The 13,829-nt window shown below is 34.6% G+C and overlaps 1 long non-coding RNA gene across 1 annotated transcript; it reads left to right on the top strand.

The window, feature by feature from the left end:
* The first annotated feature begins 1,152 nt into the window (after positions 1-1,152).
* Positions 1,153-13,288, top strand: LOC123562595 (uncharacterized). Its single transcript, XR_006688582.2, has 4 exons — positions 1,153-1,787; positions 8,576-8,695; positions 10,090-10,167; positions 12,646-13,288. It is a non-coding gene; the product is annotated as an uncharacterized LOC123562595 (long non-coding RNA).
* The last annotated feature ends 541 nt before the right edge of the window (positions 13,289-13,829 follow it).

Consider the following 13,829-nt stretch of genomic DNA (forward strand, 5'->3'; position numbering starts at 1 on the left):
GCAACGAGATGTAACACGAAAAAAAACAGTAGTAAAATATATTTTCTGATGCTGCAAACATGCAACGAGATGTAACACGAAAAAAACCAGTAGTAAAATATATTTTCTGATGCTGCAAACATGCAGCGAGATGTAACACGAAAAAAACCAGTAGTAAAATATATTTTCTGATGCTGCAAACATGCAGCGAGATGTAACACGAAAAAAGCCAGTAGTAAAATATATTTTCTGATGCTGCAAACATGCAAGCGAGATGTAACACGAAAAAAACCAGTAGTAAAATATATTTTCTGATGCTGCAAACATGCAGCGAGATGTAACACGAAAAAAACCAGTAGTAAAATATATTTTCTGATGCTAGATGAAACAATCATTATACCAAAGAATATTAAGGGAAATGGATTGAACTATCACATCAATAATTTGGAAGCCACTAGTATTATGATGGTTTAGAAATACAACATTTGGATTTTTGATAAATACATACACCAATATATCGTAAATGCAATTCTGATAACTTGTAAAACAATTCGATCGATACTGAGTGACATAAATACTTCAGATAATGAGTCTATAAAATGACTCGCGATTGACGAGTAGAGTTATAAATTTGCAACCGGCATGATATATAAACATTATGCAGTCTTGGAGCCATGTTGTCTGTATAACTGTGTAATTTTCTCACTAATACCTGATCTCTCTTTAGATAACAACTTGTTAATGGTCCCTTAATACGTACATTTCATTATCAGAAATGGAGGGAATACACATTATACAGGTCGTCAATTTTTATTCAGATTCGTATTGTTTATTTAGTTGTTTTTTATATTGCAGCTATCGTGAACATCTTATCGTGTTTTTAATGAAAGTACAATTTATCCTTTCCCTTACCATGCATGCTTAAATGAATATATTTATTTTTGTACAACAGGTAAAAATATCTAGTTCATATTTTGTCAGCTGATAGATTTTATGCTATATGGTAAGGATCAAAGGTTAAGTAGCAATTAGTCTACCGCTTAATGGGCCATTATTATTCAATTTTACAATATCGCACACAGTATTAGATCAATTGCGCACATCATATGAAACAAGTAGAGCTAATACAAAGCATAACTGGGCCAATATGAGAAAAGCAGGACCAATACGAGAAAACAGGGACAATACGGAATTTAAGCATTCTGACTGATTCAAAAGAGAGGGCCAATACGGAGAAGTCACTTTCGTTAGAATTTTAAATGACGCCATTTTGTTTTACATAAAAAATATATATTACAATAGTTTTCACATTTTTTGGAAAAAAAATAATATCTAACATGTTCATGTGATAACTAAGTAAGACTGAGTGGACGTACGATGTCGATACATACGTTTTCTGTAGATTATAACGATACTTTCGGCTTATTCGTTATTGTGTACAAACAAGTTCCTGTCAGAACGAATCGGAAATATACATTGAGAAAATATGCGAAACTCATATTACTTGAAAGGATGATACTTATTTAGCTAGTGTGGATTATTTGTGCAATAATAATAGCGATTCACATGCAGAGAAGTGGATGAATAATATTCGTTGCGAACTCGAATGTCAGTTGTAAACTGCAATCAATTTCGGTTAAGAATAAAACGAGGCATGGGGGTGTATAATACGTGATTGATTGGTTGTATTATCTTGATCAACACATATGTGTACAATTTTGTGTCTCATTGACTGCAGTCAACAAAGAAATAAAGCAGTTCTTATCAAAGCTCAAATGGTAAGATACTCACTAGAGAAAATAAATACGGTAAGTTCCAGTTATTGCTTATTATATCAAGGCATATATCTCTCAAAATTATTCACACATACCTACGTTCAACCCATTGTGTTTTACTGACTAAAATGATAATGCTTAAAACGCAATCTTCAACATGTATAATTGCCGTATTAAGGTAACGTAAAATATTCTTATGATGTTACCGCCAATGATCAAAAGTTGAATAATAAAATTATCATTAATCAAGCGATTTTATGTTGGCCTAGTTATTTGTCTTCCGGCAGTCGTATTGGCCCTCGGCCTACGGCCTTGGGCCAATACGACAACCATTGGACAAATAACAAGGCCAATATGAAATCGCTTGACTGATAACATTATATTATAGAGCATTTTATTGGTCAAATGCTAAGTATTACTGACATTTTACGTTTACTGATACGTTTTTCATGCGTTTTACCAGTATATGAGGATATGGTTAATAGCATTGTAATTTATCAACGCAATTTTGAAACCATGACGAAATTTTACTTCGAAACTTAATCAAGCACTGAATGTAATAAGGTTGATGGAAATTGTTGCCAGTCAATTTGTAATACGTTGCTTGGAAGCAAAACGTAAAACTCAGCACACTCTATGCTTTAAAACTGATACCTTTTCATGAAGGTTAAAGAAGAGAAAGGCAACTATATTTGATGATTGTTATGTTCGTTAAATGGCTAACGAATAGTTTAATCAATTAAAAGGTCATTGGTCGCTCATCTCACCTGGTCTGTGAACGCTACAGAATTACACATTTGTATGTCATCTCGTTTATTCGTTAAATGAAGGGATGAAAAGCATTATGTTTCACAACTATAGCTCTAAAAGAATTCAAAATAAGTGGACCTAAACAAACAATAACAAAGAAATACCATTTTTCTATGTGAAAACGGCCATAATTTTAATAAAATGCAAGAAAGATTAATACCTATTTTCTCCGTTGAAAATGGTCATATCGGTAATTCTGACAAAGTAGAAGAGAGAGAGGTATCGTTCTTTACTTACCTAATAATAACAAGTGAATGAAGTACTAGTAGTATTGCCATGCAATACAAAGTCCCCTACTGGAAGACACCTAATTTTCTCAACTGCAGTATAACATAATGAACTGATATCTGTCAATGATGTATAAACAATAGTGTGCTATATATAAAATATGTATTTTGACCTATTACTCATCGAGAAATAAGCACCTTCAAAGCTATAGCTGTAGTCGAGAAATATACCTAATTACAATAGACTAGATAACCAATAAATACCTATTCTGTGTATAGAACAGAGAGATATGGTTTTTGACCACCTACTCATATAATGATAGCAAGCGTACAAAGTATCAAAAATAGAACAAGACAAGTGGACATTAACAAAACATTAACAGAAACATATTTACTAAGTTAAAACGGCTTAAACTTAAGTCTTTAAAAATGCAAAGAAGATTTTATAGGTTTCGACCTACTCATTCGTTTCAAAATAACAGCCGTAATCACGAAATAAACCTGAAGACAACACAGTTAATTAACCAATAAATATGTTATAACAAAACACTTGGATTACAATTTGCATATATAAAAAGCTACAGTTGTTTTCATATGGATTTTTTTTACGGCCGATTATAAAAAAAAGTTATCATATAAGTTATTTATAGTAACAATAAAGGGAAATTAATCCTAAAAAAACTCTATATAATATAAGTCCACTAGAAACTCTTTACCAGGTAGAGATAGGTCAAAATACACCTAAAAAGTGTATGTAACATGCATGTTGTACTACAGAAAAGTGGTCTCCATTTTCCCCTACGGCCAGTAATAAAATGTTACAATATAATCTATTTATAGTAAAAACAAAGGGAGGTAATTCTAAAAACAAGGCTGCTTCATGGTGGTGAACATTTGTGCCAAGTTACATCAAAATCCCTCCATGCATGAAGAAATGCTCTGGCCAAAGTCATTCTTGAATTTGACCTTCGACCTCTAAGTGTGACCTTGACCTTAGACCTAGGTGCCTTGTCCTTACGTATGACAATCTGTCTCATGGTGGTGAACATTTGTGCCAAATTATATCAAAATCCCACCATGGATGAAGAAGAAATGCTCCAGACAAAGTTATTCTTGTATCTGACCTTTGGCCTCTAAGTGTGACCTTGACCTTAGACCTAGGAACCTGGTTCTTGGGCATGACACTCTGTCTTATGGTGGTGAACATTTGTACCAAGTAATGTTAAAATCCCTTTAATGATTGTTGAATTACAGACTGGACAGGAAGAAAAAGCCCTTTTGGCTTTTGACTTCCAAGTGTGACCTTGACCTTGTAGCTAAGGGCCCTGGTCTTGCGCATGACATATTGTCTTATCCAGGGGAATATTTGTGCAAACTGATATTTGAATCCTGTTTTGTATGACACAGTTATAGACCAAACAGGAAAGAAATGCTATTAATATTTGATCTCTAAGTGTGACCTTGATCTTTAAGCTAGGGTTCTGGGTGTTGTGCATGACACGTCGCTTCATAATGAGGAACATTTATGCCAAGTAATATTGTAATCCATTGATACATGATAGAGTTCTGGACCGGACAGGATAAAAACCCTATTGAGTTTGACCTCAAATTGCGATCTTGACCTTTGATCTAGGGGACCAGGGTTTGCGCATGTCATGTCGTCGTATCATGGGGAACATTTGTTCCAAGTAATATTAAAATCCCTTCATGGATGGCAGAGTTATGAACCGTACAGTAAAAAAGGCCAGTTGATCTTTGATCCCCAATTGTGACCTTGACCTTTGAGCTATGGGTCCGGGATATGCGCATGACACGTCGTCTTATCATGGGAAACATTTGTGCCAAGTTATATTAAAATCCCTTATTGAGTGTTATGGATCGGTTCATGCCGTGTTAATATTTGACTGCCAAGTGTGACCTTGACCTTTAAGCTAGGGGTCTGAAAGTTGTGCATGACAAATTGCCTGATTATGAGGTACATTTGCGTCAAGTAATATTAAAATCCCTTCAGAGTTGTGGACCGGACAGGAAAAAAGCCCTGTTGACCTTTGACTTCCAATTGTGACCTTGACCTTTGAGCTAGGGTCCGGGTTTTGCGCATGACATGTTGTCTTATCATGGGAAGCATTTGTGCAAAGTAATATTGAAATCCCTTTATGAATGTTATGAATGAGTTATGTATCGGACACGAAATTGCGGACAGACGGACGGACGGAATGACGGGAAGAAAAGTGCATTTCTATAGTCCCCGAGACTGGTTTTCAACCAGTAGGGGACTAATTATGATGATAAGAATTGTACAAAGTTTCAAAGCTACAGCTGTCACAGAAGCAAGGAATTATACCCCCACAATATTGGCCTTGTCGCAGAAGTAAGCCAATGTTAAAGTCGGACCTCAAAATTAATAGAGATCATCTGCTGGTCATGATCAACATTCCTATTAAGTTTCATGATTCTAGACCGAAGCGTTCTCATGTTATCGTCCGGAAACGGTTTTACTGTTCCGGGTCACTGTGACCATGACCTTTGACCTACAGACCTCAAAATCATAGGTGTCATCTGCTTGTCATGACCAAGGTTCCTATCAACTTTCATGAAGCGTTCTGAAGTTATCACAGTCAAACTTGATCTGTATTTTGTGATGTAACACCTGTGTACAAACATTTATGGTCCTAGGCCCAGGCGTTCTAAGTAATCATCCGGAAATCGTTTAACTGTTCCGGGTCATTGTGACCTTGACCTTTGACCTACTGACCTCAAAGTCGAATTTGACATGTATTTTATGCTGTTGCACCTCAGTACCAACATTTATTATCCTTTGTCCAACGTTCACAAGTTATCATCCAGAAACTGTTTAACTGTTCCGGGTCATTATGACCTTGACCTTTGACCTACAGACCTCAAAGTCAAACTTGACCTGTACTGTACGATGTTACACCTGTTTACCAAACAATATTTAAATCTGTCAAGCCATTCACGAGCTATTGTCCGGAAACCATGAAAACCAACGGACCGACAGACCGACCGGCAGACAGACCGACCAACATGCTCACTCCTGTTTACCCCCTCCAATTTCGTTTGTGAAGGTGAAAAAATAAAATCAAGAACCTGAAATACAATGACAAAAATGATCGGTCTGGCTCGTAGATCATAAATCAGCCATCTGAAATACGTTCACTATTGGTTGACCTTACTCGTCAATCGTTGACCAACCATCTGAAATGAGTTCTCAATTGGCTGACCAGGCTCAATGGTCAAAGTTTAATCATCTAAAATGCGTTCTCAATTAGTTGACCTTGCTCGTAGGTCGTAAACCAACCTGAAATACGTTCATTGGTTGACCTGGCTTGTAGATCACACAATAACCATCTGAAACTTGTTTACAACAGGTTGACTTGGCTCATTGATCCTAGGTCAGCCTTCTGAAATACGTTTATAATTGGTTCACAACTGGTTGATCTTGCCCATACATTTTAGATCAACAATCAAAATGCATTCTCAATTAGATGACGCGTTTACAATAAGATGACCTGGCTCATTGATCATGGATAAACCATCTGAAATACGTTTAAAATTGGTTTACAATTGGTTGACCTGGCTAGTATAGATCTGAAATGCGTTCGCAATTGGTTGACCTGGCTCACATATCATAGAGCAACCATCTAAAATAGGTTTATAATTATTCACAAATGGTTGTCCTGTCCTGTCTCTTAGATCGTAGATCAACCATCACAATTGATTGACATGGCTCATTGATCATAGATCATAGATCAACCGTCTGAAATACGTTCACAATTGGTTTTCCTGGCTCGTAGATCGTAAAACAACTATCTAAAATTCATTTACAAATGAATTACCTAGCTCTTAGACCGTAGATGGACAATCTTAAATACACTGACAACTGGTTGACCGGGCTCTTAGCTCGCAGATCAGCAGATCAGCCATCTGGAATACTTTCACAACTAGTTGACCTGACTCTCGTAAATCGTAGATAAACCATCTCAAATACATTGACAATTGGTTAACCTGACTCGTAGATCAACTATCATCTGACATGCATTTACAATTGGTTGACGTAAATCAACCATCTGAAATGCATTGAAGTTTGGTTGGCCAGGGTCGTAGATCGTAGATCAACTACTGTGAAATCATTAATATTCGTGGAGGACGTTCAGTCAATCAACGAAATTTAATCCCAACGAACAAGAACAATTCCCATTCATTTTGTGTTCAACTGTTGAAATCCACGAATTCATTTCCCTGCGAAATTACCGTTTTGACCAAAACAACGAAATTTCATGCCCACGAAATTAAATTATTCCACAGTATCTTCAATGCGTTCACAATTGATTGACCTCGCTCGTAGGTCGAATACCTACAACTTGGAAAGAGTTTCCAATAGCCTGATCTGGCTTGTAGATCAACGATCTCAAATACATTCACAATTGGTTCAACTGTTTGTAGGTCGTAGATCAACCATCTGAAATACGTTCACAATGGTTGACATGGCACGTAGAACGTAGATAAACCATTTCAAACAGATGCCTGATCCAGGTCGACAAAATAGAATTTTATTAGTCGATTAAGGACCTTCGCGCTACGAGCTAAAACAGCTCTTATAATTTCAGTGTAAGGTCGGAATACTTATCACTCGCAAACACAAGCTTTTTGATTTTGCTTGCTGTTCAGTCAGTGAAAGATATTTCGATCTTACACTGAAACAAACAAGTATAATATATTCAGCACTCAATATGATGAAGAGATAAGCGTGCATTGGAGTATCTGTGCTTATGTTTCTTTTCCAGTATAAACGGAAGAATGACGTAAAATAAAACAAGCAGCAGACAATGTCATGCTTTCAGGCTTTCTCAATTCTTTGTTATCACAAAAAGTATTCGTTTTGCAATAAATTTAGATGTAAATACTTGTAAATCGTTGAATATGCATGTAATGGTACGGCTTGATGTATGAGAGGTCACACACCTGAAATGACAGTGAAGATTTGATAAAACTTCTAAACAATGAATTGATGCCTAGAGACATGAAGCATACAGCAATTTTATCAGTACACATAATTCGGATCGGACATTTCGTCTACGTGATTGTTAGAAAATGAAAGGAGGCATTTTGCACCATAAACTGCAGAAGAAGATGATTAATTTGAACGTTAATCAATGATACTCAAAAATAAAAGTTCCGAATTAAAATTAGATTGTCCTTCCCAATTTTACATCTTTTTGCATTTTCAATGTACCGTTTCAACAACTTGTTCTTGCAGGTCGTTGACAGCGTGATGGCTGTAAAAAGACCACCCTCCAGTTACTGAATAAAATGTGTTTCAATGCAGGGTTAATAAACCAACCTTCAAATATTGTGGCTGTGATTTAGTTTCAAAAATCCCTGACAGAAGCACGTTGCAGAACTAATTGTTTTTTATTTTTAAGGTTGATGTCAGGACCGCCTTTAGCTGCATTGTAATGATGTGTCCATAAGCTGCAGTAATTCCCATTGAATGACTTGAGTGGGACACCCAGCGTAATGTTGTAGAGAAAAGTTTTGCACAAAGGATCTATCATTACATACATTCATACCAGTGAACGTGGAATACTGGAATTATTAAATGGCGAGTTTTACAACAGACCGTAAACAAAATGGGTATAGAGTATCGAGATGTGTTTGTGTTGAATATTTCAAGGTGATTCTTTTTGTAGTACAAAATATATTCAAGCATATGTTTGTTGCGTGTTCATATCTCGTCAGTGTATTGTTTTATTTCTATTTCAGATGTGTGGTTACAGACTTTTTTGTGAGGTTTTGAAAGTCAAGTAGGCGACTGTAGTCCGAGAAACTCTGAACTCCTTAGTGTCTGGTAATTTGAATGTCAAATAGATTTAACTGTTAACTGTAAGTAATATGTAAGAAGTTGTCTTGCTTCTTGTTACATTAAGAATAAGCAATAATACCATTGCAGAGTGATGTGACAAAAAATATCTCTTAGAAAATTAATGACTCACACATACGTCATACGTATTTTATATTATTTTTAGGACAAGCCTACAAAATATGTAAGAATTTGTAAGCAGAAATGAGTCATCATATGCTTGACAGCTCTTTGAAAATTGCACACGTTTTGTAGAATATTGAGGTTAAAAGTATTAAGATCCGTTTCAATCTATAAGAAAAAAAATAGGCAAAAATTGAAACTTGTTCAGATATGAATATAAAGTGATACTATATTTTAATACACCAAGTCATTTTAAGAGTCTCACTAAGTTTATTGTTAATGGCCAACCGTGTCTGTTTTCTGCTATGCAAATATTATCCACCGCTAAAGGCAGAGGAGCGGTTTGGCGTTGTCTGTCCGAATGTTCCTCCGAGCCTACAATTGCATACTTAGGTGGCTATAGGTAACTGCACTTTTTCTTTGATGTCTTTCATTCCGTAAGCTTTTATGTGGCCTTTTTGCTTTTACATTGTTGGATCTTCATGAAAGTATAGATCACCATAGAACAGAGTTTTGCCCTTGATTTTGTAAAAATAGCTACCAACAAACCGTTGCAGGGTCTTTTTATACATATCTGGAAATAAAATGTCTTTCAAAATATACTCTCCTCATTCACAAAACAACTTATATATATTAATTCACTGAATTTGCCTGTTTTTTCTTGTTTCAATGGTAAAGGATGATATATGTCTGACTCGCGTGCAGAGTTAAAATGATTTTATAAAGAAACAACGTAATTTCATTTAGTCTAATTTAAATGATATCGTCGAGCTTAATTTGATGCTGCAAACTTCAAACGTATGGAATGCCTTGTTCGGTGATGCATATTGTCAATGATGGTGCAACTAACATCACATTTGGATTGAAAATTAATTGTGCTGCAACCGTTCCATTTAAAATGCATTACATGAATTATTTTAATGAAATGTCAGTGATTATTTCATTTTTGTTATTACAATGAAAGAGAAATCGCCATGGTGTCAATATAACATCATCCGTACGCAAGATTATTGTAGCGTAAATAGTCGAAATGTAAAGCATTTGCAGAACACTTATCCATTTCGACATTGCATTATTACACTTGCTTTATAATTAACTAAAATTACTAAAACATTATTTAGGCAGACACTTCATTGACATAGAGCAAGATCACAACATTTGCAAGTAGCAAAAGGGATAATTATGAAGTTGAAATATTCACGTTTTCAAATTGTTATCAATTAAAATGTACTCGTTAAATATTTGAAGCATCCCGTCTGCTATATCTTTTCACGATATTTTATTTTTGTTGCAGGCCTTTTTGGCGATGAGTGGCTCTGGTGTTTGCTGCTCTCTATGCTTCCAAGAAACCCACCCTTTACTTTCGGTTAAGGTAACACATTTAGAAACTAGCAGTATAGTAAATTTTTTTCGGTTTTAGAAAAATCTATGATTGCATAACCTAAAACATATTTAGTTTCATTAACACAATAGTGTCTTTAAGTTAGAGCAAAGCACTAAGAACATATTTTTAAGGTAAGACATGACATTATACAGGACATATATCAATGTCACTTGAGTAAACATCATTGAATAGCAAGCATAGCATAACTAGTCACATTTGGCAGCGATATTATGGAACGCCTAAACTGCCTAGGCATGATAATTATTAGTTCGTCATGTGCCTTTTCCAATATATTCGGTACAAATCATAATTTGTTATGTAGATTAAGCAGTTTGTTGCGTACATTTACTAGTTTGTCCGGTACATAATTTTAGTTTGTGCTGTGCATTCACTAGTTTGTGCTGTCTAATTAATAGTTCGTCATGTGCCTTTTCCGATATATTCGGTACAAATCATAATTTGTCTTGTAAATGAAACAGTTTGTTATGTACATGTATTAGTTTGTCCGGTACGTTTCTTAGTTTGTGTTGTGCATTTAGCAGTTTGTTCTGTACAATTAATAGTTCGTCATGTGCATTTTTCAATATATTCGGTAAATATTATCACTTGTTATGTAAATAAAACAGTTTGTTATGTCAATTACTAGTTTGTCCTGTACGTTTCTTAGTTTGTTTTGTGCATTCACTAGTTTGTGCTGTCCATTAATAGTTCGTGATGTGCTTTTTCCAGTATCTACAAGACAAATTATGCTTTGTACCGAATATATTGGAAAAATCACATCACGAACTATCAGTTGGACAGCACAAACTAGTGAATGCACAACACAAACTAAGAAATGTACCGGATAAACTAGTAAATTTACATAACAAACTCTTTTATCTACATAACAAATTATAATTTGTACCGACCATATTGGAAAATGCACATGACAAACTATTTATTGTATAGAACAAACTACTAAATGCACAACACAAACTAAGAATTAATAAATGTAACAAACTGTTTTATCTACATAACAAATTATATTTTGTACCGAATATATGCAATGACGAACTATCAGTTGGACAGCACAAACTAAGAAATGTACTGGACAAACAAGTCTATGTACAGAACAAACTGTTTTATCTACATAACAAGTTATGATTTGTACCGAATATGTTTTATCTACATAACAAATTATTTGTAACGAATATATTGGAAAATGCACATAACGAACTATTAATTGTATAGAACAAACTATTAAATGCACAACACAAACTAAGAAATGTACCGGATAAACTAGTAAATGTACATTACAAACTGTTTTATCTACATAACAAATAGTTTGTACCGAATATATTTGAAAATGCACATGGCGAAGTATTAATTATAGCACAAACTAGCAAAAGCACAACACAATCTGGAATGACTACGTGATAAAACAAATCATGTCAAGGCAGTCTAAGCGTTCCATACGATGGCTTCGAGTTTTAATAGTTCGTGAAATAAATATTGTTAGAATTGATGTGAAGGGCCCCTGGGCTTAGAATGACTTGATACAAGTATTGTTCGGTTTTATGTTGTATCACTGACTTTTTATTCTAATAGACTTTTTCAAGAGAATTCCACTATCTAATGACATATACATATATTTTCAAAGTAAGGGGCTTGGCACACTAACATGTCTAAAACTTTAAAACCTGAGAAACCACTTTTGAGCAAGTACGGACTTGCCGTCTTTTCACAGTACATACTGTATATATATGTGTATTTCATCTAGACATCTAATAAAGTGTGCAGAAATAAAAAACATGGAATAACTTTAGTTCACTCTGGAAAATACCATGAATAAATTTCCGTAATATCTAGAATATTTAGAAGATCTTTAGTATGATAGAAAATGGTGAAGACAAAAACGAAACTATACGTCCAAGTTCAATAATTCCGCTTAATATTTGTTGAGCAAATATCAGTATAACTTGCTATGTAAATACTCATTCAAATGATCAGCTGAATATTTACATTCGCTTTTAAACGTGCGGAAAACGTTTGACACATGAAAAGACGACGGATGTACATGGCTATAACATTACACTGTTTGGCAAAAGTTGTATGACAAATATTCTTTGAGTTGGTTCAATGCTTTAAGGGGTTTTACATTCGAGTTGCAGAAAGAAAAGAATAAATGGCCAAGAACAAAGAGAGAACATGGTTACAGCTTTTCAAAGTCTAATGAACGATACTTTAAACACGCAGCAGCGCATGCGCATAGGTCCAACACAAACCCATACACATAAAACATACAGGCAATGAGGACAAAATGAATAATTTACAGAACACAGTCGGGACAAAGTAGAATATACAGACATAGAGGACAAAACTGCCAGTTTATAGAACACATTTGGGCATTGTACATAACAACCATATTACAGAGCAACACGTACTGTGTACTATTGGGGTATTAAAGAACCTTGTATTTCTTTTCAGGAAAGAAATCACAGATCACTGGTTTAGCAGTTTTGGTAGTACAGTAATTGGGATAAAAAATAAGAACAATTTAAAAACTCCATTTACAATCATGAAATACTTCACCATGTTGTAGTTTTGTTGTTATAAGACAATATTGATGATCCAAATAAACATCCTAATGAGTTTTGAGATATTACAAATTCAAATGGTTACAAAGATTATAATATGTAAAATGTATGAGTGATGAAACAATCAAAGTATGTTACATGAAAAGCAAGAACCAGTTTGATAGTTTTTTGTTGATAACATGGAATCAACCTGTGTCTGAAAACAAACTCGAGTTGTTCAGGAAAAAACAGGGATTAAAGCCAGTGAATGAGTTCTTGGATCATGTGTTACAGATTATCTAACGCAAAATTGCATTGAATGAACCAGAAACAAGTGACAGCCGATAAATTCAATTAAACTCACACAGCAGTAGTGACGACATTTATGATAATGCCAAAAATGTTCAACGTTTTATGTGAGAGTATATAGATACGTGATCATCAAAATCTATTTTAGATATTTGGCTTCCTGTCGTTTAAAATTGTTGATACATTGGCGAAATGCTAAAGAGCTGTAAAATGTCGTCAAATGAGTATCATTAAAAGCACTTACAGTAAACCATATATTATCGTGTGATAACGCATTTTATTATACCTCACTTTTGTCTACAATGATAAAATCCCATTACCCGAGAAATTGATATTTTGACTATAAAAAACATTTTCAACCTTTTTGACACATGACCGAGCGAAAGTAACTGTCAGGTCATGTGACCGCGCTGATATTTTGAATATCATATAAGGGCAAATAACTGCTTCAATTTTTTAGCTAAATCATGAAATGATTGCCTCCCTTGTACACATATAGAGGTGACGTCACTATTTAACGATATTTTGTTTACCTTGTTGCAATTGTTCATGAGGATGGTTGAATTAAATGAATTAAAAACATTTTTTTAAAACTTTTGATGTACTTAATTTTGTTCGGTATAATAAAATAAATATCATATTGAAGCGTGTGTGACATTGATATTGTCAACGCTCGAAACAGAATGTCACCACTCGGCTTTCGCCTCGGGTGACATTCTGCCCTCGGGTTGACAATATCAGTGTCATAAACGCTGTCATATGACATTTATATAATGTTTGTTCTTG

This window comes from Mercenaria mercenaria, chromosome 2, assembly GCF_021730395.1.
Source record: "Mercenaria mercenaria strain notata chromosome 2, MADL_Memer_1, whole genome shotgun sequence".
In the NCBI taxonomy this organism is placed as follows: Eukaryota; Metazoa; Mollusca; class Bivalvia; order Venerida; family Veneridae; genus Mercenaria; species Mercenaria mercenaria.